The sequence below is a fragment of the Stegodyphus dumicola genome, chromosome 1 (assembly GCF_044657685.1).
Source record: "Stegodyphus dumicola isolate Sdum_Otavi_A_Nest chromosome 1, ASM4465768v1".
NCBI lineage: Eukaryota > Metazoa > Arthropoda > Arachnida > Araneae > Eresidae > Stegodyphus > Stegodyphus dumicola.
In genome coordinates, this window is record NC_140768.1 from 272,871,869 (window position 1) to 272,898,331 (window position 26,463).

Sequence of the window (26,463 nt, forward strand, 5' to 3'; positions counted from 1 at the left end):
TTAATTTTTTTTCTTTCCAAAAATCATAGCTTTAAGCTGACAGAGCTCTTATGACAATGCAACGTGAAATATCTTCACTAGTCCACCTGATTTTTTCCTTCTTTTTCAGTAATACATTAATCTGCGTCTTTAAAAAGTAGGCTTTAGACATTGAAATGACTTAATTCTATTTCCCGTCGATAGCTATATATCTTAATAAAATAACTCCACACACATTCCACAGTTTAAATACATTTATTTTCCATAGCGACACTCAGGCGCTAGGTTCCACCTTACAGCGTAACATATGAATCGCAACTTCGAATGTACCATAAATCAAGTTTTTCACATATTACATTTCAACGCCAATTTCGGCGGCGCATGCGCCATTAGCCAACATTCCGCTCTGGCGCCAAGCATTTCTCAGCTAATACAAAACACTCCCGGCGTTGAAATTAACAATTTCAAAACTATTATGTAAATAAGTGTAAATATAAAGGCACTACAATAAATTACTTCACAATAACAAATCACAATATTGAAAAATATACATTCAAATCATTACAACAAATACCAGTTTATAATAGAAATAAACCATCATTCTACAGGAAGTATACATATATCTCGAACATTTCGTTTCAGCAAATGCTGATTAGGCAATCTTACAGTTACTACTCTTATTTTGTTATCCCTACCATGAAAAACCTCAGCTATTCTCCCCACTAACCATTTGGTTGAAGGCAAATTTTCATCTTTTATTAATACAAGAGTTCCCAACTGAACGTCATCCTTTAAAATTTTCCACTTGTGACGTTCTTGTAAATTATTCAGATAATCACGTTTCCATAATTTCCAAATTTTTTGTGTATACTTAGTGATTCTTTGCCATTTAGAAAGTCTGTTCTCATTTATCTCAGCTAGAGTTGTGATAGGTCTACCAACCAAAAAGTGACCTGGGGTCAAAGTTTCAAAAATACTGTAATCAGCTGAAATTGGAGTAAGAGGTCTTGAGTTCAATACTCCTTCAATTTCAGTTAAAACAGTTAAAAATTCTTCTAAAGTTAAACACTGATTACCACTCTTCAAATGACTAATTTTAAAGGATGACGTTCAGTTGGGAACTCTTGTATTAATAAATGATTTAACCCCGGCCTCCCAAATTCCGCCGAAATTTGGCGACTTTGGAGGAATAAATTTCCACTGTATTCCTTCAGTGGTATCAAAACTCTCTAAATTATCATCTGGACACTCAACCAATTTTTGCAATTTTTTGAGTTCTACACTAGTACTTTTGAGATTTACACACTTACCTCTTTTTAATTGATTTATTTCTTCTCGAAACTTACTTTTTTGGGTCTCTAATAAAATATACACCTCAGCATTCTTTATCTCTTCTAAAGTAAGTACTCCATATCTCCTTACCTGAGGGTTCTTAAGATTATGGATAAACCTGAAAATGAAACTTACAATACGAATAAGTTTAGTATAATTAGAAGACAAATTAAGAATATCATTAAAGAGGTTTGCTTCATTACATGCAATTAAAACTAAGTTAGAATCGTTATGCAGTTCATTGTCCTTTTTAAGTTCATTTGGACACACTTCTTCAACTACCTCAACTGATAAGTCGTGATGAGGAAACTCTGAGCATGTTAAAAAGTCACAGCATGACCACCATTCGGAACAGTTCACAAGAAAGTCAATTTGAACACCACGCGTCATAACATCTGCTGGGTTCTCTTTTGTTGGACAATAGAACCACTCTGTCGGCTGTGTTAACTTCCTAATCTCGTTAACTCTGTTGGCGATGAAAGATTTCCATTTGGTACTGGTACCTTTAATCCAGCATAACACTATTTTGGCATCAGTCCAATAAAATATTCTCGAGGATTTCTTTTGAGCGAGCAATTTTTTCACTCCAGAACCTAAACGGGCTGCTAGTAATGCACCAAGTAATTCAAGACGAGGTAACGTAATTCTTTTCACAGGTGCAACACGACATTTTGATGCGACGAAACTCACAGAAATTTCTTCTTGCTTACGCAGTTTTACGTAGACAACAGTACCGTACGCCCTCTGACTGGCATCTGAAAAGCAATGGATCTCTATGGAATCGGCTTCGGCATTCAAAATGAATCTTGGAACTGCAATTTTACTTAGATGATGACACTCACAGCACCACTTTGCCCACACTTGACAGATATCTGTAGGTAGTTCATCATCCCATGTCAATTTTCGAACCCAAAGTTCTTGTAGCAAGAATTTAAGTCTAACAGTAAATGGAGTTATTAACCCAAAGGGATCAAAAATCTTCCCGGCAGTTTTCAAGATGAACCGTTTCGTATTACGTTTATTCTTAAGTAATTCCATCAAACTGTCTGTGTCTATGCTCAGACTGTCTTCATTAGTATCCCAAGATATTCCCAAGATCTTAAATGTCTCGTTTGATTCATTGATTTTATGTGGATGGATCTCGAAATCTTCCTTTTCCCATTTTCTCATCAGCTCAGGATCATTGGATACCCATTTACGCAAGTTCATATTTGCTGCACTCATAATTTGTTTAGCTTTTCGCGATAAGCTTAGAGCTTCATCTACACTGTCCTGTCCAGTAATAAAATCAACATAAACACAAGAATTCAATATTTCAAATACATCTGGCTGCTCATCTCGATATTTTCTAATGTGTTCTTTAATTGTTGCAGCCAACAAAAACGGACTTGACTTAATCCCAAAATTTACGCGCTTGAATCTATATGTCGCTAGTTTTAGATCATTTAATTGTGTATTTTCCACAAACAGGAATCGCACTGCGTCTTGATCCTTTTCTGCCAAAGCAATCTGCAAAAATGCTTTTTCTACATCCGCTGAAATTGCAACTTTATTTAATCGGAAATTAATTAGCAGATGGAACATATTAGGATTTAAATTTGTCCCTGTCCATAGACAATCGTTCAGTGATAGCTGCCCGAACTCATGTGAGCTGCCATCAAACACTGTTCTAGTCTTCGTTGAAGCACTGGTTTCTCTAAATACCGGTTGGTGTGGTAGGTAAAACACTGGTTTACCGATAGGTATATTTCCATCTGACACTCTTTCAATGATACCTTGCTTGAGATAATCATCTAATATTTCACTATATGTAGAAAACAGTGTTTTGTCATAATTCATTCGCTTTGCAAGAGTTTTTAATCTATTTTCCGCTACTCGGTAATTATCAGGTAATTCCCTCCAGTCCCTTTTCCAAGGTAAAGTAACCTCGTAGCGACCAGCTTTAAAACAAACTGTCTTATTAAATATTTCCAATGCTTTGTCTTCCTCATGACAATAAGGATCATCTTTAATGCCTAATGATTCTAGTTCGAAAAACATTTTCAATTCACTCTCTGAATTATCATTTATTAACCCACAATACGATAAATTATTTCTCTGTGAATCATTTACATTTCCACTAACTATATATCCAAACACACTATTTTGTAATATCAAGCCTGTGTTAGGAACATGGATTTTACCAGCTCGTAACATATCATAAAAATCTTCCGCGCCTAGCAACAGGTTTACTTTCTCTGGTTTATAAAATTCCGGATCCGCTAAATTCACCTTCTTAGGAATCACAAGATTACTAACATCGATAAACTTTGCGGGAGTTAAACCTGCTATTTTTGGAATTACCAAAACCTCTAGTTTTCTTTATACGTTTGTTCCTGATTACAGATAAGGGCAGCTGCTTTTCTTTTTATCGTAGTTGAAATACCTGATATACTGCAAACCGAAATATTTGTATTTTCCTTTTTTAAATTAAGTATATCCGCTAATTCAGTGGTATAAAAACAAGAAACACTTCCACTATCACATAACGCTTTCACCTTAATTAAAGTTCCATCATTAGTCTCAATAAATACAAAGGCAGTAGATAAAATTACATTCTTCCCACCTGTGGTACCCGTAGCGGCTGTAAAGGTTTCGTTTTTAGCTTGAAATGCAGGTGCGTGTACATTTAACGCATTGCTGTTTTGATCACCCAACTCCTGATCTAAAGTGTCTGCTCTTTCTACTGTGGTTCCAACGGAATTATTTTCGTTTTGATTACACAACAGAAAGTTATGTTTTTTCTTACACTTCTTGCACAAGTAATTAGAATGGCAATTTCTCACACTGTGCAAATTAAAACAACAAAAACATAAATTCTGTTTTTTCACAAATTCTACTCTTTCTTTTACACTTAATTTCTGAAATTTAGGACAATTAAAAAGCTTGTGATTGCTCAAATTACATAACCTACACGAATTCTGCATATGTTTTTCATTTGCGTTAGAAACGGCAGCGGAAACTCTATGTGTAACTTTTTTTTGTGTTAGTCACACTATTTGAAGAGTTGAGAGTTCTTGCATGATCTTTAAGAAATTCTATAAGATCTGTTAAATTAGGCAAATTCTCTTTCTCTAATTTTCTTTCCCACCATATTTTGGTATTAGGATCTAATTTTTGCCCTAAAATGTATGCAAACACATTGGAAGAAAAACCGTTAACACTCTGATTTAAAACTTCTAATGATCTCACGCATTCATTTGTAATGTCAATTAAGTTTAATATTGCTGACGCAGACTCATTTTGCATAGGATGCATATTCATAAATCGTCTCAGATGAGCATACACTTGTTCACGGTGATTAGAGAACCTTTCTTCTAGTAATGAAAAGGCTAATTTATAATTAGAGTCAACTATGGATATTGACTGCACAATACGATAAGCATCACCTCTTAGCGCAGATTTTAAGTACTGTAATTTGACTGCATCTGTTAAATTAGGATTTGAATCAACACTGGCTAAAAAGATATCTTTAAATGAAAGCCACTCATGTAAGTTACCTGAAAACGTTGGCAAATTAATTTTGGGTAATTTAATATTGTTTTCAGTATTCGTGCAAACCGAAGGCTCCGATTTAATTTCTTTGGAAAGTTTAGCTAATTTACGATTTAATTCGACTTCTACATCTAAGAGAATATCGTCAATCTCTTCTTTCTCTTTTGCATAAGCATCAATACTTTCTTCCGTACATAACCCGAACGAAGAATCGAAATTAGAATTTATTTCTGTCTCAAACACTTTAAATTTATTCTTTAGTACTTCCAAGTCACTTCCTTGGACATTTTCGTCCGCAACCTTTTGTTTTAACTTTGTTAACTGTGTTTTTAATGGAACGTTTTTCGCTAATATCTCCTTTAGTGACATTTTAATTAGCAAAAGTCAATAAACAAATAAAGAGCTTCAAAATGGTACAATGAGCTTCAAAAAGGAGGAGGGTACTTACCCTTTTGTTTCTACAGAACTTCAATCTTGAAGTATCCTATATAATTCTTCATTTCACAAACCGAAAGTAAATTCGCACTCTCATAAACTTTATTAGCTCTTCCGGCTCTGATCGGCCACAAAACTTGAAATGACTTAATTCCATTTCCCGTCGATAGCTATATATCGTAATAAAATAACTCCACACACATTCCACAGTTTAAATACATTTATTTTCCATAGCGACACTCAGGCGCTAGGTTCCACCTTACAGCGTAACATATGAATCGCAACTTCGAATGTACCATAAATCAAGTTTTTCACAGAATACATTTCAACGCCAATTCCGGCGGCGCATGCGCCATTAGCCAACATTCCGCTCTGGCGCCAAGCATTTCTCAGCTAATACAAAAGAGACATTTTTTCAAATTCTCCGATTTGTGCTTCCCCCCCCGCAAAATTTCGCTATTTGAGATTTTAATTTCTGATACCAATTTCTGTCTAGATGTCGTCCACCTTCTTTGTCGCTGAACAAACATTCTAATATTTTTCTTTTCACTATTTTTCAATACTTTAATACAATTTTCTAAGGATATTATTTTGTTCTTCAAATTATCAATGCATTCTTGTTTATCCTTAAACTTAGGGCATTCAGGAATATTTATATTTTCATTCGTGAGTTTTATTTCAAAATCATTAAATTTGATTTACTATTGTCATCATGAATTTCGATTTATTATTGTCATCATAATTTACTTTCGGCACAGCATTCCATTTCAACAATTTCTTTTTGTGGCTATCCAAACAAGCGATTTTTCATATCATCTTCATAAACACTGCATAGAAAATGTTCGCTGCAGATCTTTCCGCTCTTCGCATTAATAGAATCTTGTCTTTGACATTTGTGTATCCATTCTTTCGTCAAAAGCAAAACCTCATTTGGATCTTTGGTCCCATGAAATAATATATCTCATCCTTTCGTACTTCTGTAAGTGCTACGGCAAGTTACTACAGCGCAAAAAGCCATATTACGTAAATGGTACTTTACAATATAGAATTTAAAATAAAAACTGACTAAAATTATATATATATATAAATTATTTTAAATATATACATTATTAGAAAACAGATATATATATGATTAAAGTTAATTTGGGATATGTAACCTCTAGAAAATCGTCTCGCAGCTGAATGAAACTACAGTTTTAAACGCGGGAAATCAGAACAGGTGGCATCACAGTGACGTCAGATTACTGCCTGTTAATTTTCCCCATTAGGCTCGCGTCGGCGAGGAGTCGAACAAAGAAATGAGCTAGCCTTTTCTATTTATCCCTGGCATTTTACGAGAATTTCCGTGGCCGATGCTATTCACATCAACGGTGCGATTTGCCGCTATTCGCACCAACATTAACCACGCATGCACACTGGGTTGTCAGATCCCTCTCTTTGAGCGAATTGCCTAAGTTTTGTAGTGAATCTTTATTTTAAAAAAAACAAGCGGGTTTCTACCTTGGCGTAGTTTATCATTTTTTACGCGTTGGCGCCTTTCAAAAGTTTAGAAAGGAAAATGAGTACCATTTCTTATAAAAATAAACACATTTCATTTTATTAAAATATATATAAAAAAAGGGCAGATTTTTATGTTCGCAATGTTTATCTTTTTCCTGAACGGTTAGAATAGTTTAAATGTCTGATTTGGGAAGGACAAAATCTTGTTTAAATTTTTTGTACTTCTTAGAATACATTTAACTTTAAAGATGTGTTTTGCGCAATCAAGATTTTAATTCATTCCTCTTTGAAAAATTTCGTCCGATAAAAGATACTAAAAATTAGTCAGAGGGTTTCTGTGTAGAAAATTTAGACATGAAATAAGTTAAAAGCGATTATATCAACTATTAAATGAATTATTTTGTGTGCCTGCTTATTTTTTTATGGGAATACTTGGCATTTTCAGGACACAAAAATTGCTTCAAAGAACTTTGAAATATTAGTACAAACTCATTAATCAATTAAATTGAAATAAATAATGGGATGTAATTTAAAAGACAGAAATAATTTAATGTAAGAGATTTAGATTTAAAAATTTGCACACACAAATGATTTATCAGATTTTGTAAGGTTTTATTTCATAAATAACTTTGATTTTGAAATATGGCATTTGAACCTATAAACCTGTGTGGATTATGAAAAAGTGATGAATATATATTAATATTATCATTTTCAGTAAGTTTTCTTATTGAATAATAAATTCTGACAGTCCTATGCTATGAGAATGGTGTTTAAGTTTGCACAAAAATTCCTCTGTTAAATAAAAGAATTTAAGTAATTTCTGTAGCTTTTTTGTCAATACACTAAAGATTTTTTAACTAATTACTCGTCTCAGCTTACAATTAGAACCATTATTAAATTCATATTTTATATAATCATTTCCTGAACGTTATCGTGTATATAGATTGACCTCGTCTTTGTAACTGATAATTATTACTTTCAAATTATTCTCCTGCTGGTGAACTACTAACAACATTCGCTCTCACTACCGCCTGTCTTACGGAAATCGGCGTAAAATGCAGGTACCTGGGCTGATTGCGCGAACGTAAGTGGTGTGGTCAACTATTCACACCGTTGGTGCGATTAGCCACTGCGCTCTATTCACACCACCTACGTTCGCGCATGCGCATGATCAGCTCATGTACCAGCATTTTACGCCGATTTCCGTAAGGTAGGCGGTAGCGTGACTGAAGGTTGTTAACCCTAACTCAGCAGGGGAATAATTTCCAAGTCATTATTATCAGTTACAAAGAAAAGGTCAATCTATATACATGATAACGTTCAGGAAATGATTAGATAAAATATGGATTTAATGATGGTTCTAACTGCAAGCGAGAACGTGTAATTAGTTAAAAATTCGTTAATGTATTGACTGAAAGGCTACAGAAATTACTTAAATTCTTTTATTTAACTGAGGAATTTTAATGCAAACTTTGACCCTAGTCTTATACCATAGGACTGTCACAATTTTTTATTAAACAAGAAAACTTAATAAATATTACAATATTCTTAAATATTCATCACTTTTTCAGTATGCACATATGTTTATATTTGAAAATCAAAGTTATTTATGAAATAAAACCTTATAAAATCTGATAAATCATTTGTGTGTGCAAATTTTTAAATCTAAATATCTTACATTAAATTATTTCTGTCTTTTAAATTACATCCCATTATTTGTTTCAATTTAATTTAATAGTTGATGTAATCGCTTTTAACTTATTTCATGTCTAAATTTTCTATAGATAAATCCTCTAATTTTTATTACCTTTTCTCAAACAATTTTCAAAGAGGAACGAATTAAAGTCTTGATTGCCAAAACACATCTTTGAAGCTAAATGTATTCTAAGAAGCATAAAAAATGTAAACAAGATTTTGTGCCCCCCAATTTAAACTATTCGAACCGTTCAGGAGACATAGTGAACATAAAAATCTGCCATTTTTTATATATACTTTAATAAAGGGAAATGCTTCTTTTAAAATTTAGAAGAAAAGGAATCCATTTTCCTTTCTAAACTTTTGAATGTCGCCAACGCTTAAAAAATGGTAAAGTACGCCAAGGAAGTAACCCGCGTTTAAAAAAAAAAGATTCACTAGTACAACATTTTGGACCGTATCCTCCTTGCGTGCGACGCACACCGGTGTGCAAAAATTAAGGACGAAGTCGAAAAATTAGCATATCAGCTGAACGAAGAGGCAGAGCGGACAGAAAGACCAACCAGGAGATTAAGTAAGGTGATGTACGGTAGCACATGCGCAGATAGACGTAATGGGGGAGTGTCTGAGTAGTATAAAGCATGTTGTCGGTTTAAGATCAGTATTTCTGGCAAAGAGATTGCACGCCGTATAGCAGTTAAAATCACACCGACATGCTGCTTCAGCGAGAAATGGCGAATAATCAATCTGTTAGACGACATCTGGATGCTTTTACCCGAGGTCGAATCATTGGGAAGTTGGAGGAAGGCCGCAGTGTGACAAGTGTGGCTGCAGAGATCGGAATTGCTCACAGCATCGTTTCACGACTTTGGAGACAATTTCAAACTACAGGAACAGCTATCCGGGGGTTTAGTAGTGGTCGTCCACGAGGAACCACACCCGCAGATGACCGGTATATTGCCTTACAGGCCAGAAGAAACAGGCGGCAGACAGCGGGATAAATCGCTAGACACAGGTGACTGGACGACCGATATCGCGTTTTACCGTGGCCAGAAGACTGCACGGTGGTGGTCTGTTTGCACGACGCCCTGTATGGTGTGTACGCCTTGTAATAACTTACTTACATCTTCTTTATCGGTGGTTCTTGTGTTCTATTGGCCAAACAAAGACACTTTCCTTTAACTAAATCTATTTAATGAAGAGAAGACTACGTACAAATATTATATAATACAGATTACAGAGTATCTAGTTTATGCCACTCTCAACCACTCTCATCAACCTCTCAACCCTCTCTGCCGAAACTCTTAATTAGCTAAACATACGGGCGGCGCAGCGCCCTCTATCTCTTTTTTCTACATCACTCCCCACCTGTACTCTTTAACAAGAGTACACAAACTTACTTGCATAACAATATCAACATTAATTAATAATGGATTAATACTAAATGGTATGACATACATAAATGAATAATATAAAAGAATAATCTATACTAGTATATATCAAAGCCACAAATGAACATAATAATTAATAATATAATAAAACTCAATAATATCAAAAGTTCTAAATTAAATCTCTAAAGGATATAACATCTGGATCGATCTTCTGAATTGTCCTTTGGGCGTGCGAACGAGGCACGCTCGAACATGTCCATCTCTTCCTATAATCACGTTTTCAATTACACCCATGTCCCAAAGTAGTTTGGATTGTTTTGGTCCTTCTACCAACACAACGTCTCCAGTCTTAAGGTTCCGCTCAGTTTTAGGATTAGCAAAGTTATGCACATTTCTAAGATGGAGTAAATATTGCTCTTTCCACTTGATCCATGTTAATTTTAAGAGCTTAGATTGGTAAAGCTTCCTTCTAGTTAAAGTCTCTTTGTCGGATACTTGTTAAAAATTTCCAAGAAATGCTCGGGAAAGTTAAATGTACCACGTCCTGGCAATAAAAACTGTGAAGGTGTGATCGGGCGAGGTTCACCCAGGTCGTTGCTTTCATATGTTAGAGGTCTATTATTTAGCACACACTCGAGTTCAGTTAATATTGTAGAGAGCTCTTCGAAAGTCAGTAATGCTCTCCCTAAGATTTTCTTCAGAGGTTCCTTGATGCTTCTCATCAAACGCTCCCAGAACCCTCCCCACCATGGGGAACGCTCAGGTATGAATTTCCATGTTACCTCTTTGGATGTCAAGAAATCACTCACACTTGGATCTGCTTTGATTCTTTTAAATCCTTTAATTATTTCACATGTGCTGCGGAAATTCTTGGCATTATCTGAATAAATTACTTTGCAGCTCCCTCTTCTTGCTAAAAACGTCGTAATGAAAAAATGAAACTTTTTGCTGACATATCTGAAACCATTTCAATGTGTACAGCACGAGTGACGGCGCATATAAATAAGGCTATGTACACCCTTTTTTGGTTACCCGCTTTTTCTCTAATAGTAACTGCTCCCGTTAAGTCGATGCCTACAACTGTGAAAGGATTACTTTGGACTACACGATCTCTGGGTAACTGACCCGTTAACTGTTTGGCGGGTTTCACTGCGAACTTTTTACACACCAGGCAAGTGTTAATAACTTTCTTTACTACTTGTCTTCCTTTAGGTATCCAAAATTTATTCCTGACTTTGGACAATGTTGCCATGACTCCTGAATGGAATACTTTTATGTGTTCACTAAATATCACTAGTTCGGTGAACTTCGTTTTGGGCAGAATAATGGGATGTTTTTCGTCATCTATTAATTCTGATTGTTCCAAACGACCTCTGACACGCAAAATACCTCTACTGTCCAGATATGGTGCTAAACTGTAAAGCTTAGAATCTGGTGTTATTAGATTATTCCTCTCTAGTCGTTGAATATCCGAAAAGTAATTCGCTCTCTGTACTTCTTTTATCCAGTACTCCTCAGCTTCTTGGATCTCCAATACAGTAAGAGGACCTTCTTCACAGGCACGTTTTCTTAGCTTGGCGACAAACCGCTTTACCCAAGCTGTAACTCTCAACAATTTTTCGAGACTACTGAATTTGGTAATGTCTAACGCATTTTCTTCTTTTGGAATAGTCACCTGAACATAAGTGCTTAAACGTTCCAAATTTTGAGAATCAGTTTCTACTTTAAACTTCTGCTCAGGCCATTGATCTTCAGAATCTTTCAACCATGATGGACCATGCCACCAGTTATTATCTTTCACCAATGCATTTGCTGTTTCACCACGAGTTAATTTATCTGCTGGGTTTTCCGACCCTGGACAATATTTCCACTTATCAGGCGAGGTACAGTCTTGTATTTCTGCAACTCTATTCGACACGAACTGCTTCCACTCACGCGCTGACCCCTTTATCCAGCACAAGCAAATTTCGGAGTCCGTTCACAGAACTAACCTACCTACCAAATCCTGAAACATTTTCAATAAATATTTTCCTAACCTAGCTGCAACTACAGCCCCCATCAATTCCAACCTAGGGAGGGACAACTTTTTTAACGGAGCTATCCTACTCTTCGACATTATAAACGACGTACATACCTCTCCTCTCTCATTCTTATATCTAAAATATGCCACCGCTCCATATGCCACTACTGACGCATCACTGAAAATATGAATTTCAACCGACTGACCTTTACTTAGAACTTCTGTAAAGTAGTACCTCTCTATTTTCAACACGTTTAATTCCTCAATTTCAGCGCACCACTTTATCCATTTGCACCGTAACTCCTTTGGCAACTCTGCATCCCACTCCAAACCTCTCTTCCATATTTCCTGCATCAGTCTCTTAACTCGCACCACAAATGGAGAAATAAATCCGACTGGGTCAAACACCTTAACTGCTGTGCTTAACACCGATCTTTTACTATTTCTCAACGATTCCAAACTACTCAACAATGATGTAACGTCTACTTTCAAACCATCCTCTTCACACCAAGCCTAACACTTTCAACTTACTATCTATCTCAGACCTACTTTCTTTACACAACCCTTCCTGAACCCACAAGTCACACAGCTCTTTAGAATTAGTGTTTAGCTTTCTCAAATTAAAACTCGCGTCTCTCAAAATAGATACCGCCTCTGATGAAAGACTGAAAGCTGATTCTACACTTTCCCCTCCATAACACAAATCATCTGCATACAGTGAGCTATTTAGCATCTCGACACAGTTTTTGTTTGTTTCCGCATATTTCTTTAAATGATGTTTGATCGTTGCACTCAATAAAAACGGTGAACAATTACATCCAAATAATACTCTGTTCATTTGCATAATTTTAAAGTCCTCACTGTCATTATCAGGATACCAGAGAAATTTTAAATATTGCCTATCTTCCCTTGCTATCCCAATCATCAAAAACGCCTTTTCTATGTCACCGCAGAATCCAATTTTAAATTTTCGAAAGGAAAGAATGATATCCAAAATATTCGGATTTAGGTTTGGGCCCTTTTCTAAGCAATCGTTTAACGATAGCTTTCCTCTTTCGCTACTGCTGCAATTAAATACCATTCGAACTTGAGTGCTTTTTTTACCTTTACGGACCACTGCTCGGAATGGCATAAAGTACCCCTCTCTCGTATCCTCACACTCTTGAATAATGTTGTTTTGTGTCTGAAATTTAATTATTTCCATAAACTGTTCCCTCACAAAGCTGTTACCTTTTAACTCTCGCTGCACCCTTTCGAACTGCCTTTTCGCTAAACCAAAATTATTTTCCAAATGCTCTGGACTCCTATTCCACAACAAGCGAGCCTCATACCTCCCGTCTACATATTTCAAATCCTCTTCAAATTGTTTAATTATTCGCTCATCGCCAGAACCCCTTTCCGACGCGCACTCAGAGATTCCTAGACTTTCAATCTCCCAAAGCTGACGAATCTGTTCCGATATTTTTATTTCCTCTTCCGAATCGATGTGTATAAACAAGCCGGTGGAGTCTGACCCTGAACTTAACTTCTTACTCTCTCCCCCCCACTCTACCACTCAACGTCCAACCGAATATGCTTTCATGTAGTACTAAATATTCTGTTAACCGATGTGTTTTCCCCGTTAAGATGCAGTTCAAGTAATCATTTCCAATTAAAATCTGTACCTCTGCCACTTCACTATCGCAGCTGTCAGATAAGTGAAATCCTTGTTGGCGAAGATTGTTTATAATTTCTGCAGATGGCTTGGGTAATGCATTGGAACATATGGTTTTTACTTCGAGTGCTTCGATGATTAGAGTGAACCCTGTCTTATTTTTTAGAGAAAGTCTTTTTCTTTTAAATTCTTGCACTGGCGGATTCGAAGATGCAAATGTATGAATTCCTAATCTTTTTTTACCAATAGTTGGTAAACTTGCTTTTCTGGAAATAGACTGACAAACATAAGATCTTTCGAAAGCAGAATCGCATAACAACCTAACGTTAAATGTGGAATTATTTCCTACCAGTTGACCTCTCAATGTTTGATAATAAATCACGTCATTAGGAATTTGCTTGCTCAGTGTTTCGAGGAATAGTGAACTAACGTTTGTCTCTTTTGCTGCGCTCGCAGTATTTTTAATGGATTTATTTTCTTGCCCTTCTGCATCACACAGGCTTTCTAAATGCGACAAAGATTTGCAAATATTACATTTAACCCATTTTGCCTTACAAAATGGTTTTTTGTGACCCTTTTTTAAACAGCGCTTGCACTTAAATTGATCGTATACTGCTTTGTGTTTCTCTGAAATACTTAAGTCGCAGTCTTTAGAAAGGTGAGATTTAAGACAAAAGTCGCACATATAATTTTCGACTGATGTATTAAGCGTCGCCGCTGATACCATTTTCTTTTTAATTGGAGCAACACTCTTACGATAGTTGTCGGTATTTCTTTCACTGGTTATCGAAAGTGTTTGTTGTTTAAGACCCAGAGTTAGTGACTTTTCGCGCGCTTCTACTTCTCTCTTTAGAAACAACAATAAATCTGACACTGTTGACTCTGTGTCGACCTTTTGCTCCCTACTAAACTGTAACACTAAATCTTGCGGTATACACTTATATAAAATAGGAAGTAATAGATTGCCATAAGAATTAAAATTAATATCTAATGTCTCTAAACTTCTTGTTTGAACTGTTATTTCATCATATAGTTTTCTTAAACTGGATACATCACTTGAACGGCGTACTGACTCTAAAGCTAGGAGAACGTTCATATGCGCGCTAACTAATATTTCTTTTTTCCCAAATCTGTCAGTTAAGATTTCGATGGCCTTTATATAGTTTTCTCCTATTAATGGCAATCCGCTTATAGCTTTTGCAGCTGAACCGGTGAGTAAAGATCTTAAATAGTTAAACTTCTCAACATCTTGAAGCGTATTGTTTTCGTGAATGGCAGCTTTATACTGAGCCCAAAATTCAGTAAATTTACATAAATCGCCGCTGAAAGTTTCTAAGATAATGCGAGGCAATTTAGTATTATAATTAGTTTTGATTTCCGAAACTTGTGAAGTTGTTCCGGTTTTACCCACATTTTGAATATATCTACTGACTTTAGATTTACATCTAATGATGGATTCGCTGTATTCTAAACAATGTTCTACTTCTGTCTCTAATTCCTGAACAGTGCTTTGAGCATTAATAACTTCATCATATTTTAACAAGCTAGTTTCTCTCTCGATTAACACTGAAAGCGATTCCTGCAACACTTCTAGGTTCGGATTCTCGCTTTGCAATTCCTCATCCAATTTCCTTATTAATTTTGTTACACTGGTACGAACCGAACCTCTAATTTTTCTATTTCTCTCGACAGTTTCTACAGAACTCATTATCAAAGATAAATTGCATGCAGATAATATGAAATGACTCACCTTCTGGCCTGATGCTACCAAAAACTTGATGTATGTAATAACTTACTTACATCTTCTTTATCGGTGGTTCTTGTGTTCTATTGGCCAAACAAAGACACTTTCCTTTAACTAAATCTATTTAATGAAGAGAAGACTATGTACAAATATTATATAATACAGATTACAGAGTATCTAGTTTATGCCACTCTCAACCACTCTCATCAACCTCTCAACCCTCTCTGCCGAAACTCTTAATTAGCTAAACATACGGGCGGCGCAGCGCCCTCTATCTCTTTTTTCTACACCCCTAACGCCTGCCCATCGGAGAAGGTGTTCTCTGTGGTGCCGGGAACACCGGAATTGGAGAGACAATGAATGTGGACGAGTACTCTTTACAGATGAGAGCAGATTCAGTCTGAGTAGCGATTCTAATCGCATACTCATCTGGAGAGAGCGGGGAAGCCGCAATCATCCCTCGAACATCATTGAAAGGGACAGGTATGGAGGTGGCGGTGTTCTCGTTTGGGGAGGCATCATGCTTGGTAGTCGTACAGACCTTCACATCTTCGACGCAGTTTCACTCAATGGAACCCGTTATTGTAACGAGATTCTTCTTCCATATGTGCGTCTTTTTGGAGGCGCTATGGGTCCGCAGTTCCTTTTCACGGACGACAATGCACCATGTCATCGTACAGTAGGTGCCGAACAGCTCTTAGAGAGTGAGGATATTGAACGTATGGATTGGCCGGCACGATCTCCAGATCTCAATCACATCGAGCATGTATGGGATTTTCTAGGCAGACGCTTGGCAGCTCGTACCTTACCACCAGTAACGATTACGGAGCTTCGATTGGCGCTGCACGACGAATGGGCAACAATGCCTCAACAACTCATTGACACCCTCATTCTCAGCATGGGCAGACGCTGTGAAACCTGCCTAGCAGTCAAGGGAGATCATATCCCCTATTAAAGACCGGATGTTTCTTGCTGGACACCCATCACAGGGATGTTTCGGCCTTCAGTCGCATTGCGCTCCATGCTACTTTTTCAATAAAGCTTCTTTTTATCCCTCTGATTTCTCTTTTAGTAAGTGTTGCTTACATTACTCATGTCCTTACGTATTGGGGATCTTACGGTATTAAATGTGTTGATTTGGAAAGCTTTTCTACAAAGTTATATTGAAAAAACCGTCTCGTCCTTAATTTTTGCACACTAGTGTAGTTCGCGTAAGTAAAATCCGTTCTTTTCGATTGGGTTCAAATGAGGGATCCGACAACTCAATGCGCATACGTGGTTAATGTTGGTGCGAATGAAGGTCCGTAGACGGACTTTGAGTGCCAATAGCTTAGAGTCGTAGCTAGGGTTTTCAGTCGTAGCTAGGGACAACTGAAGATTTCGAGCCCCCTACTGCTTGCCAAGAATGGAAAACTTTTAATTCTAAAATGCCGTAACATCAGTTTGGCGCCCCTAGGATCCAGCGCCCTGGGACAGATGCCCCCTTGCCCCCTCTAGCTACGCCCCTGAAATAGCTGAAGCGGCTAATCGCACAACTGGTGAGAATAGCATCGGCCTAGGGCGTTCGGCTCAGGCACCCTGGTCTTCTATCATCAAGCCCAGATCGGAAATATTATGGTTTTATTACATTTCATTGTAAAAAATCAAATGCTATAATTTTTACCTGTGAGAACTTGTTTTCGTTTAGTTGCATCGTTTTCCTTTAAGCTTGTAGAAACACATATGCATTTTAACTTGTAAGTTACATGGTATCTGCACATTTTATTTTTGAAATTTGTTCTGTGAACCTCCATGAGCCGCCACTGTATACTTATAATGATTCAATATCATTTTATGGGGGGAAAAAAGGCACTTTTGACTGCACAGATTTTCTGGAAATCCCAAGTAAAACACTGTTTACAATCAAATCCGCTACATGTCACATTACAATAAAACAGCGACACAATTTCCTACAAAAGCCAGCAGTTCCTCCTTTACATGAACAAGATTTTTTAAAAATTTTTATTTGTCCTTTTTGAGCAATGAAATGTCCTTCGATTTCATGCGATAAGGACGCTATAGAACTTATCCTTAAATAGAAAGCCAAAATTGTACATTGGATTTCAAGTAAAATTCCGTGCATTACCAAATGATCAACTTTTTAAAATTCTCTCTGCTTCAGTAATACAGCGAGAATTTACGCCTCCTCGAACAAAATCAAACTGAGAAAAGCTGAGGTGTCAAGTTCAGTGTCGTTATATTATGCAGCCGCGGGTGGTAAAACCGCAGAGTCAGTTTTGCGTGAATGAGTCAATTAAGGTTGTGAATCCTATGTGGGGAGGATATCACAAGGATAGCGATGTTTTTCTCTGGGACGCGGGGAGTGTCTGAGAGTGCTAATAAGGCTATTACTGTGGGTTTGTACTGAATAAAAGAAGTTGACTGCTAATCGTTTAATATACTCTTGAATAAGTTCTATTCGAAGGTCTCTGTGGATGTAGATGTTGGGAATATACCAAGGAGCATTGATAATTTCTCGTAAAATTTTATTTTTTTAGGATTTGTAATTGTTTAATATTGGTTTTAGCTGCATGTCCCCAGATCGGTGCTGCATAAAGAAGAGCTGGGCGCAGTATGGAGCGATAAAGAATTAATTTGTTTGTAGTAGATAAGTTGCTTTTTCTACCAAGAAGAGGTCGCATAGTAGCTGTGGTGATTTTAAATTTTTGTACTACGGACCGGAAATGGATTATGAAGGTAAGATTTTGGTCAAGGTTGACTCCAAGGTATTTGGTTTCATTAATCCAATCTATTTCTTCGTCAAATATTTCAGGGGTTGGAGGATAGTATTTCATGTTTCCTTTACGGAAAATTATCGCCTTAGTTTTATCAGTGTTAATTTTAATCCTCCAAAGGGTAAGCCATTTTTCCAGTTTTATGAGATAGCTTTGGAGTTGGTTTCTTACGGCGATAACAGTGCAGGCTTTAGTAAGTATGGCGGTGTCATCGGCAAAGAGTGCAAGATGAACAGAAGGGTCTTTAGGGATATCTTGTGTATAAATATTAAAAAGGTACGGCGAAAGTGCCGACCCCTATGGGACACCAGCATTGATTACTCTGGTGGTAGAGTATGCAGTACCGATTTTGATTCTGAATGTTCTGTTGCTGAGAAAAGAGGCTATTAAGAGAATAAAATGATCTGGAAAATTGAGAGTGATTAGCTTGTAAATAAGTCCTCGATGCCATACCCTGTCAAAAGCTTTCGCGATATCGAGAAATATAGCACCGGTCGGAAGCTTGCAGTTGTAGCCTTCAGTGATAATGTTGATAACTCTAAGAAGTTGGTGGCAAGTGCTATGATGATTACGAAAACCGAATTGTTCTTCTGGGAGAAAATTCATGGAAGGGTGAATTTTTTGGATGTGGAAAAGTAGGATTTTCTCAGTAACTTTAGACAGGTGGCTAAGTAAACTGATAGGGTGATAGTTCTGTGGGAGAGTTGGATTATGTTGCGGTTTAGCAAAAACAATTATTATAGCTTGCTTCCATGAGTTAGGAAAATGAGCGAATTTGATAATGTTGTTGATTATTTTAGTTAGGCAGGTAAGAGTTTTGATCGGAAGATGCTTCAGTGCTTTGGTCGAGATGCCATCGTGCCCTGGGGCTTTCTTCGTTTGTAAGGCGCTGATGGTGTTGGCAACGATGGTTGGGGTAGTCAGGAAAGTGAAGTTGAACGGAGCAGGGGTGTTAAGGAAGTTATTGACCACCTGGTTGACCCGTTCAATATGGTTATTGTCGTACGGAGTGGGATTAAGAGTGAATGTACTTTCCATATAGTCCGCAAAAGATTTAGCTTTATCTTCTTCTGTATATGAAGTTCCACTAGGTCCATGGATAGGTGGAATAGGTTTATAAGGTTTCTTGAATTTGCGGGAAATGTCAAATAGGGAATTGTCCTCTATAGCAAGGTTATTTAGGAAATTGGTCCATTTTTGGTTTTTGAAGTTCTTGATTCGTCTGTTGATTTCTTTTTGCATAGAGTTTAGTTCGTGTTTGAGTTGTGGATCCCTGGTGGTTTGCCATCTTTTGCGGATCCGGTTTTTCTGTTTAATCCTATTTCTTATATCGGCAGGCAGGAGAAAGGCTTGTTCACATAAAAAGTATTGGTGGCTTCCTTTAAAGCAGAATTGATGCTGTTGGTAAATTTTGAGACTTCGTGTTCTAAATCTTCTGTGTTGTTGATGCATGGGTTACCTTGTATGGAGTTATTCAGAATTTCAGAGTATTTGATCCAATTTGTAACTCCTATACTTCTGTCAAGTGAGGGGAGGTATTTATTAATGGGGATTTCAAATACAATGGGGTTGTGGTCGGAAGACAGGACTGAAATTACAGAGATATTGCATCTGTTAGTAATGTTATTTGAGATGAAGAAGTCAATTGTGGTGGCGCTATTGTACCCGTAATGGGTGGGCTCGTCTGGAGCATGAATGTTATAATTATTTGATTGAATGAGCTTAAATATGTCATTTCCTTTTTTGTTAGCAGGTCCTCGGTTCCAACAGGGGTGTTTGGCGTTGAAGTCCTCTCCGACAGTGGTAGAAGTATTAGAATTAAGGAGGTGAATCAATTCTTGTGCGCTGGGATTATTATTTGGTGGGATGTATATATTCGAAATTTTGAATTTTTTATGTTCTATTACAATTTCTATTGTGTTACTTTCGAAAGTGGCACTGGAATTAGGAATTTGAGCGTGTTTTATGCTCCTTTTAACAAATGTGATGATGCCACCGCCTCTTCCTGTCTCACGATCCGTACGGTAGGTGTTATAATTAGCATAAAGTACTTTGAGTGCTGGTTTAAGGTGAGTCTCTTGTATGAGTATTACGTCAGGTTCAATTTCAATAATGAGGTTCGATAATTCATCTTTTTTATGGTAAAGACCGTTAGTGTTCCAAGAGAGGATTTTTATGTTGCATCTGTTCTTGAATTTATTAGCATTAAAGATGATTTCCTATTTTTTAAATGATTTCGACTACTGCGATTATTTTATCAAGAGGTGATTTCTTGGTTTTAATGTTTTTGAGTCCTTGTATCACTATTGTCCAGATTGTTTTTAGCGTAGAGAAGTCAAAGAGGTCTGACAGGGATGATTCTGCGGTGCTGGTAGTTTCTTCTGTTAGAATTTCGTTTTGAATGGAGGTTTGAGTGATATTTTCGTTACTGTTTGATGTCAGCGGAGGAAAGTCTTGTTTTCTGTTAGTCCAGGGATTGGTTGCTGGTGGAGGACTGGGTTGGAACTGAACTTGTTTGTTTTTTGGTCTGGCTGGGCAATTTGAAAAGTTGGCTGGGTGAGGACCTTTGCAGTGATAACATATGGCTGGCTGGTCGCGACTACGGGTGCATTCTATAGGTTTGTAATTGCCTCCGCAACGGACGCAAACAAAGTCTCTGGTGCAGAGCAGGGAACTGTGAAAAAATCCCTGGCATCTATAGCATTGTGGAGGACCAGGTTTCTTGCGTAATGATTCTATTGTTACGTTCAGTCGGTCACAAAAGTATTCGAACACCGGTACCCTATCAGAAAATGACAAGATGGCGTTTTTTTTCTCTTTCTCTCTGTGTGTCGTGTTATTCCATCCTAGGTTTTCTTCCCCCCATCTTGGAAAAAACTGGAAAAAATTGGTCACGATCTCTTTTTGAATGGGGAGATGCCTTTTTGAGAAAAAGCTGACGACCCTATCTTGGAGAATGAACATGACCGCTCTACACACCCTTTTACTCTCTCTCTCTTTGAATTGGGAAGCCATTTTGAGAAAAAGCAGACGACCCTATCTTGGAGAATGGAAATGAACGCCTCTCCCTCTCTCTTTAAAATGGGAAGCCATTTTGGGACCCTCTATTCTTGGGGAGGGAGAAAACTGAAGTCTGCATTTCGCTGTCTCTGAATGCGGAAAGCCCTTTTGGGAAAAGCGGACCCTCTTCTTCTGATCTTGGAGAACTGGAAATGAACGCTCTACACGATCTCTCTTTGAATTCAGAAGGTATTTTGGGACCTTCTAATGTTGGAAAACTGAAATGAACGCTCTACACCTCTCTCTCTCTCTTTCTCTGAAATGGGTAGCCATTTGAAAACTCCCTAACTTTGGAAAAAAAACAGAAATGAACGCTCTACACCATCTCTCTTTGAAAATGGGGGGTGTCATTTTGAGACCTCCCTCCCCTAAACTTGGAAACAAAAAACTGAAATGAACGCTCTACACTTTCTCTCTTTGGACATGGGTAGCTCTTTGGGGACCCTCTCCTCTTGGTAGGAAAAAAAAGAACTGAAGTGAAGGCTCTACACAATCTCTCTTGGAATGGGATCCATATTTCGGGAAACGTGGATCACCTCATGCTGGAAAACTGAAGTGAACCACCAAGATTGGACTCTATATAATATTTTTTTTAATTGACATCATGACCCTCCTCCAATTTGTTATTAAAAAAAGTTTTTTTGTTTTGGTTTTTATCCCATTTCCGATGTGATTTCAGAAATGCAATTCCATAACAGTTCAATTTCATTCGAGGTTAAATGATCTAAACAGTCTTTGACCCACCCATCCGTATGATTATTTTCTTCTCCTTCCTGTTGCACCAAATTTTGTAAGTCCATATAATCATTCCATACGGGAAGGGCTGGATCCTCACAAGGCTGTCTTGAAACACTTGGAGTCTCTTTGGGATGAGTGGAGGGATCTAGGATGTCTGGACCCGGCTGCGATTCTACCTCCATGATTTCTGGACCCGTTGGAACTTGTGAACCCGGCTGAAATTCTACCTCTACGATTTCTGGACCCGTTGGAACTTGTGAACCCGGCTGTGATTCTGCCTCCATGATTTCTGGACCCGTTGGAACTTGTGGACCCGTCTGACATTCTACCTCTATGATGTCGGGACAGGTTGGAGGAGAAGAAGAAGAAGAGGATACTGGAAGAGGTTCTGTCTGTGAGGAGTCCGAAAGAGGCTGCCTGTTTGAACAAGTCGGGGAAGAAGAAGAAGAAGAAGCTTCTGGATTCTGAAGCGGATCTTGCACGCCAGGTAGGTTCCGGTAAGTCGACCGTTTTTTAAGAGGTAATTTTTTTCTTCCTCCTCATCTTCAATTGTGATGACTTCAATTTCATTCCGTTGCCGGGTCAATTTTGTTTCGGGAAATAACGGTTTGGTCCAGCTCCTCTTATCATCTAAGGAAGGGATGGGTAAAGATGGCGGAGGGTTTTCTTCTTTTTCTTGAAACACCATCGGCAATTGGAAAGAAATCTTCTCTTTCAATTGTTTCCAAAGCGAGTACGAGCACCGATCGATGAGAAAGAGACTCTTCTGGGTTGTGGCGATGAGATATTGCGTTTTCGGGGGAACGACATAGTTTTGAAAAGGTCTTAGAATATATTTCTTATATTTCATCCTGTCGCTGACTTTAAAACTTCTTTCCTTCAGATTGGGGGACGATGATTCGTAATAGGCGAGAGGAGCGGCTGTGGTTTGAACAATATGAACTTCGTCCTCAGCCGTCGTTCTCACTCCAAACGCAAAATATCGTTTCGTGAGAAAAATATTCTTCCACCGAAAACTCGTGCGCGGATCCGTATATCGCCGGTCTGTTTGAATGGGCCGTCTCAAAGCTCGATCCATCCGATTCCAAGAGAAGGGAGATTCCTCTTTCGTTTGTTGCGATTCGAATAAATTTCTGTATATATTCTGAACGAGCAGGTTGGAGGATTCGACATCTTGGTTGAAAGAAACGATCGCTTGATGAGGTGGTAAATGCGGAATAAATGTCGCACAATGACACGCCAAAAAAGTTTCAAGTTGGAGATTTGCTTTAGCGTCTTCAAATCCTCCCTGTTCGAAATCCGTTGAGTTGGAAAAACGTCTAATAGCGACATGGCTCCCAATGGAAAAGAAATGATCTCGCCCAGTACTCTCGTCTTTTTATATATATAGACACACACAGACACACATAGAGGCTCTATGACGGCTGTTTTATTTGTTTTTTTTGTTTCTCTCTCTCTCTCTTCTTTCCAAGAAATCTTATCTCCATGACCTCTTTTTCTTTTCTTAAAAGATGAATGTGTGTGGGAATGAGGAAGTGAAAGTAATAATTTAATAAACGAAAAATTATCCAACCATGACCTTCTTTTTTTTTCAAAGTCACCCTTTCCAATCCAAGGACGTCCAGAGATAGAGGAAGCAGGGAGAGAGGAGGAGGGAAGGGAAGGTCACACTCTCTTTCTCTTTATAAATAAAAGGGGAGAGCCCCAAAGTCGTATTTTTGTCCAAGTGGATCATGAGGAGGCATCCCCAGCTCACTACGTGTATTCCTTTCAAATACAAATATGTTTATCTTTCCTTTTATATCATCCAAGGAGTCGTTTACTTGAAAGCCTCCGATTTTTCAAAATGTGCGGGTTATCATACCGTGGGGAGTTATCAAAAGATGCGGGACGAATTTTTATCCGACGAAAACGTGTTGATGGCTCGTGACATTCCACCTTTGGATGCACAAATTTTGTTAATGAAACGAGCCAAATATTTTTACACGTCCCACTTTCTAACCGTCTCGCAAATGAATAGGATTATGGATCGTCTTGAGAAGACAAAACGGATTCTCGTTCATTTTAGTGAATGGTTGCACAAATGTTTGCACGAACCTCTCTCGATCGAGAAGACTGGGAAGAATACCTATTATATTCTTCTCGAGGACTCTCCTCCTTCGTCTCATCTTAAAGAGGCCACGACTTTTGAAAAAATCCTCGAGCAAGAAAAAATAGAATGGTGGAACAACTACCCCATCCCTCACCCCGAGCATCAAGAGGAGCCTGTTCAGAAGAAAAAGAAAAAACCTTTCCAAAAGCCTATCCTCATCCTCCTCGATAATGATGGGGATGAGGAGAAGCCTGTTCAGATTCCTCTCCGTTTGTCAAAACCCGTCGAGGATGAAAAACCTCTCCCTTCCTCAAACCCCTTGAGGAAGAGAGACCCCTCGAGAAGGAGAGATCTCTCCCATTGTCAAACCTCCTCGAAGATGAAAAACCTCTCCCTTTCTCAAGACCCCTCGAGAAGGAGGGACCTCTTCCTTTATCAAACCCCCTCGAAGATGAAAAACCTCTCCATTTATCAAGACCCCTCGAAAATGAGGGACCTCTCGATTTGTCAAAACCCCTCGAGGATAAGGGAACCAAAACTTCTCTCTCTTTCGAAGAGGAGGGACCTCTCAATTTGTCAAGACCCCTCGAGAATAAGGGAACCGAAAATCCTCTCCCTTTCTCAAGACTTCTCGAGGAGGAGAAGGAGGAGAGACCGCTTCATGTCTCAATACAGGACCCCCCTCTATCTCTTGAGGATCCGAGGGAAACGATTCCTATTGAAAAACCATCTATCGACGATCCCCAGAAAAGGTCTTCGGAGGAGATTAGACTTCCATGTAGAAAACGAATCTGCCACAATCATCATCATCATAATAATAATAATATACCCCCTTCTCAACAACAGAATCCTACAACATTTGCAGATAAATGCATTCAAACCAATCCCTTTATAGTAACCCTTTTGATTGGAGAACCCGTGCATTAGCCTCGAAAAAAAAATGAGATTGTAGACTGTTTCTATGACCAGAATGTTAAGCCAATAGATAGGTCTAGCTCAGAATTTTTCTTTTTAAAAGAAAATAAATAAATAATCCAAAGACTATTCGTAAATATAAATGGTAAAGTCTCGAGTCGGCTGGAAAAAAATTTTCTGAGCTGAGAAAAATTCTCCAACTCAAAAAAAAAAAAAAAAAAAAAAAAAAAAAAAAAAAAAAAAAAAAAACTTTTGTTAATTTTTATCATGTCTTAGACATGATAAAAATTAACGACCCCCTTCCCTTTTCGTCTGGGAATGTTGTCTCACTCTTTTGAAAAACAAATCGTGATTCATTCATGGAATGATTGCCATTAGCGAAAGGATGAGTCATGGTCTATTTTTAGAAAGGGTGAGACATCCTTCCCAGACAAAAAGGGAGGGTCATTAATTTTTATCATGTCTAAAGACATGATAAAAATTAACCAAAAGTTTTTTTTTTTTTTTTTTTTTTCATTAGAGAATTTTTATCTCACCTCTGAGAAATTTTTTTTCTCCCAGCCGATTCGAGACTTTACCATTTGTTTTTAAGAATGATTTCTCCCTGATCTATTATTTCAAAATTCCAAGTTTCGCTTCAGAACCATCTGTGCTGTTGAAGAAGTAACGTGATATATGTATTTTTTTAATGAATTCTGTCAAGATTGAATCGTGCAGGATCGACCTTGCGAATTTCTTCTCTGTGTCTTTAAATAATAATGATACCGAACCGCTTTTTGTAGAGCGCAATGGAAAAAACCTTTTGTATGGTTAGGACAATTCATGTGTTCGATGCCATTGTATTTGAGAATCTCTTGCGTCGATCCCGAAATGCAATAAATGGATCTTTGCAACCATTTCTCTAAAAACTGCCGTTTCATTTCTCCTCGCACCCAAATCATGGAAAAAGGTTCCGTCAACATCGTTAACACCCATGGAAAATAACTGTACGGAATTTCTCCTTCGTACCACGACAAGCCGTGATAATAATCACTCGCCCACACAGCGGTTCGTTTTTCTTTCTCGGTGAGCATTTGCCATGGAAACGGGGGTTTAAAAACAAATACCCCTCGAGAAGTACCGTCCAATGTGACGTAAGCCAATTCTTTCACAATAAAGGCTCCTTGAGAATCGTAGAAACCTTCAAAGTCGAGCACGAGTTCCATGTTTTTTATTTCTTTTTCTTTCCAAGGTGACCTTTATTATGATGGATGTGTATTGAGATACGCACGATATTATTCAAAAAACAAATATATATACGAATGTGACCTTTCCCAGAATTCATACGACCTGTCACGTGCAACCTTCTCTCTCTATATATATAAAAGAGGAGACGGCGAGAGAAAGCTATCCATTTTTTCCTTCAGGACACACAGCGAGAGAGAGAGAGAATTTTGTTTTCTTTTTTTCCTCAATTGAAGAAGATGGACATTTTGAGTGCCAAACCTCTCAAAGATTCCTACGTTGTTCTGGACATGGAATACTTTCACTGTTATGATCCAAAGACGGGAGATATATGTTTCATCTTGAAAGAACTGGGCTACATCACTTGCGATTTAAC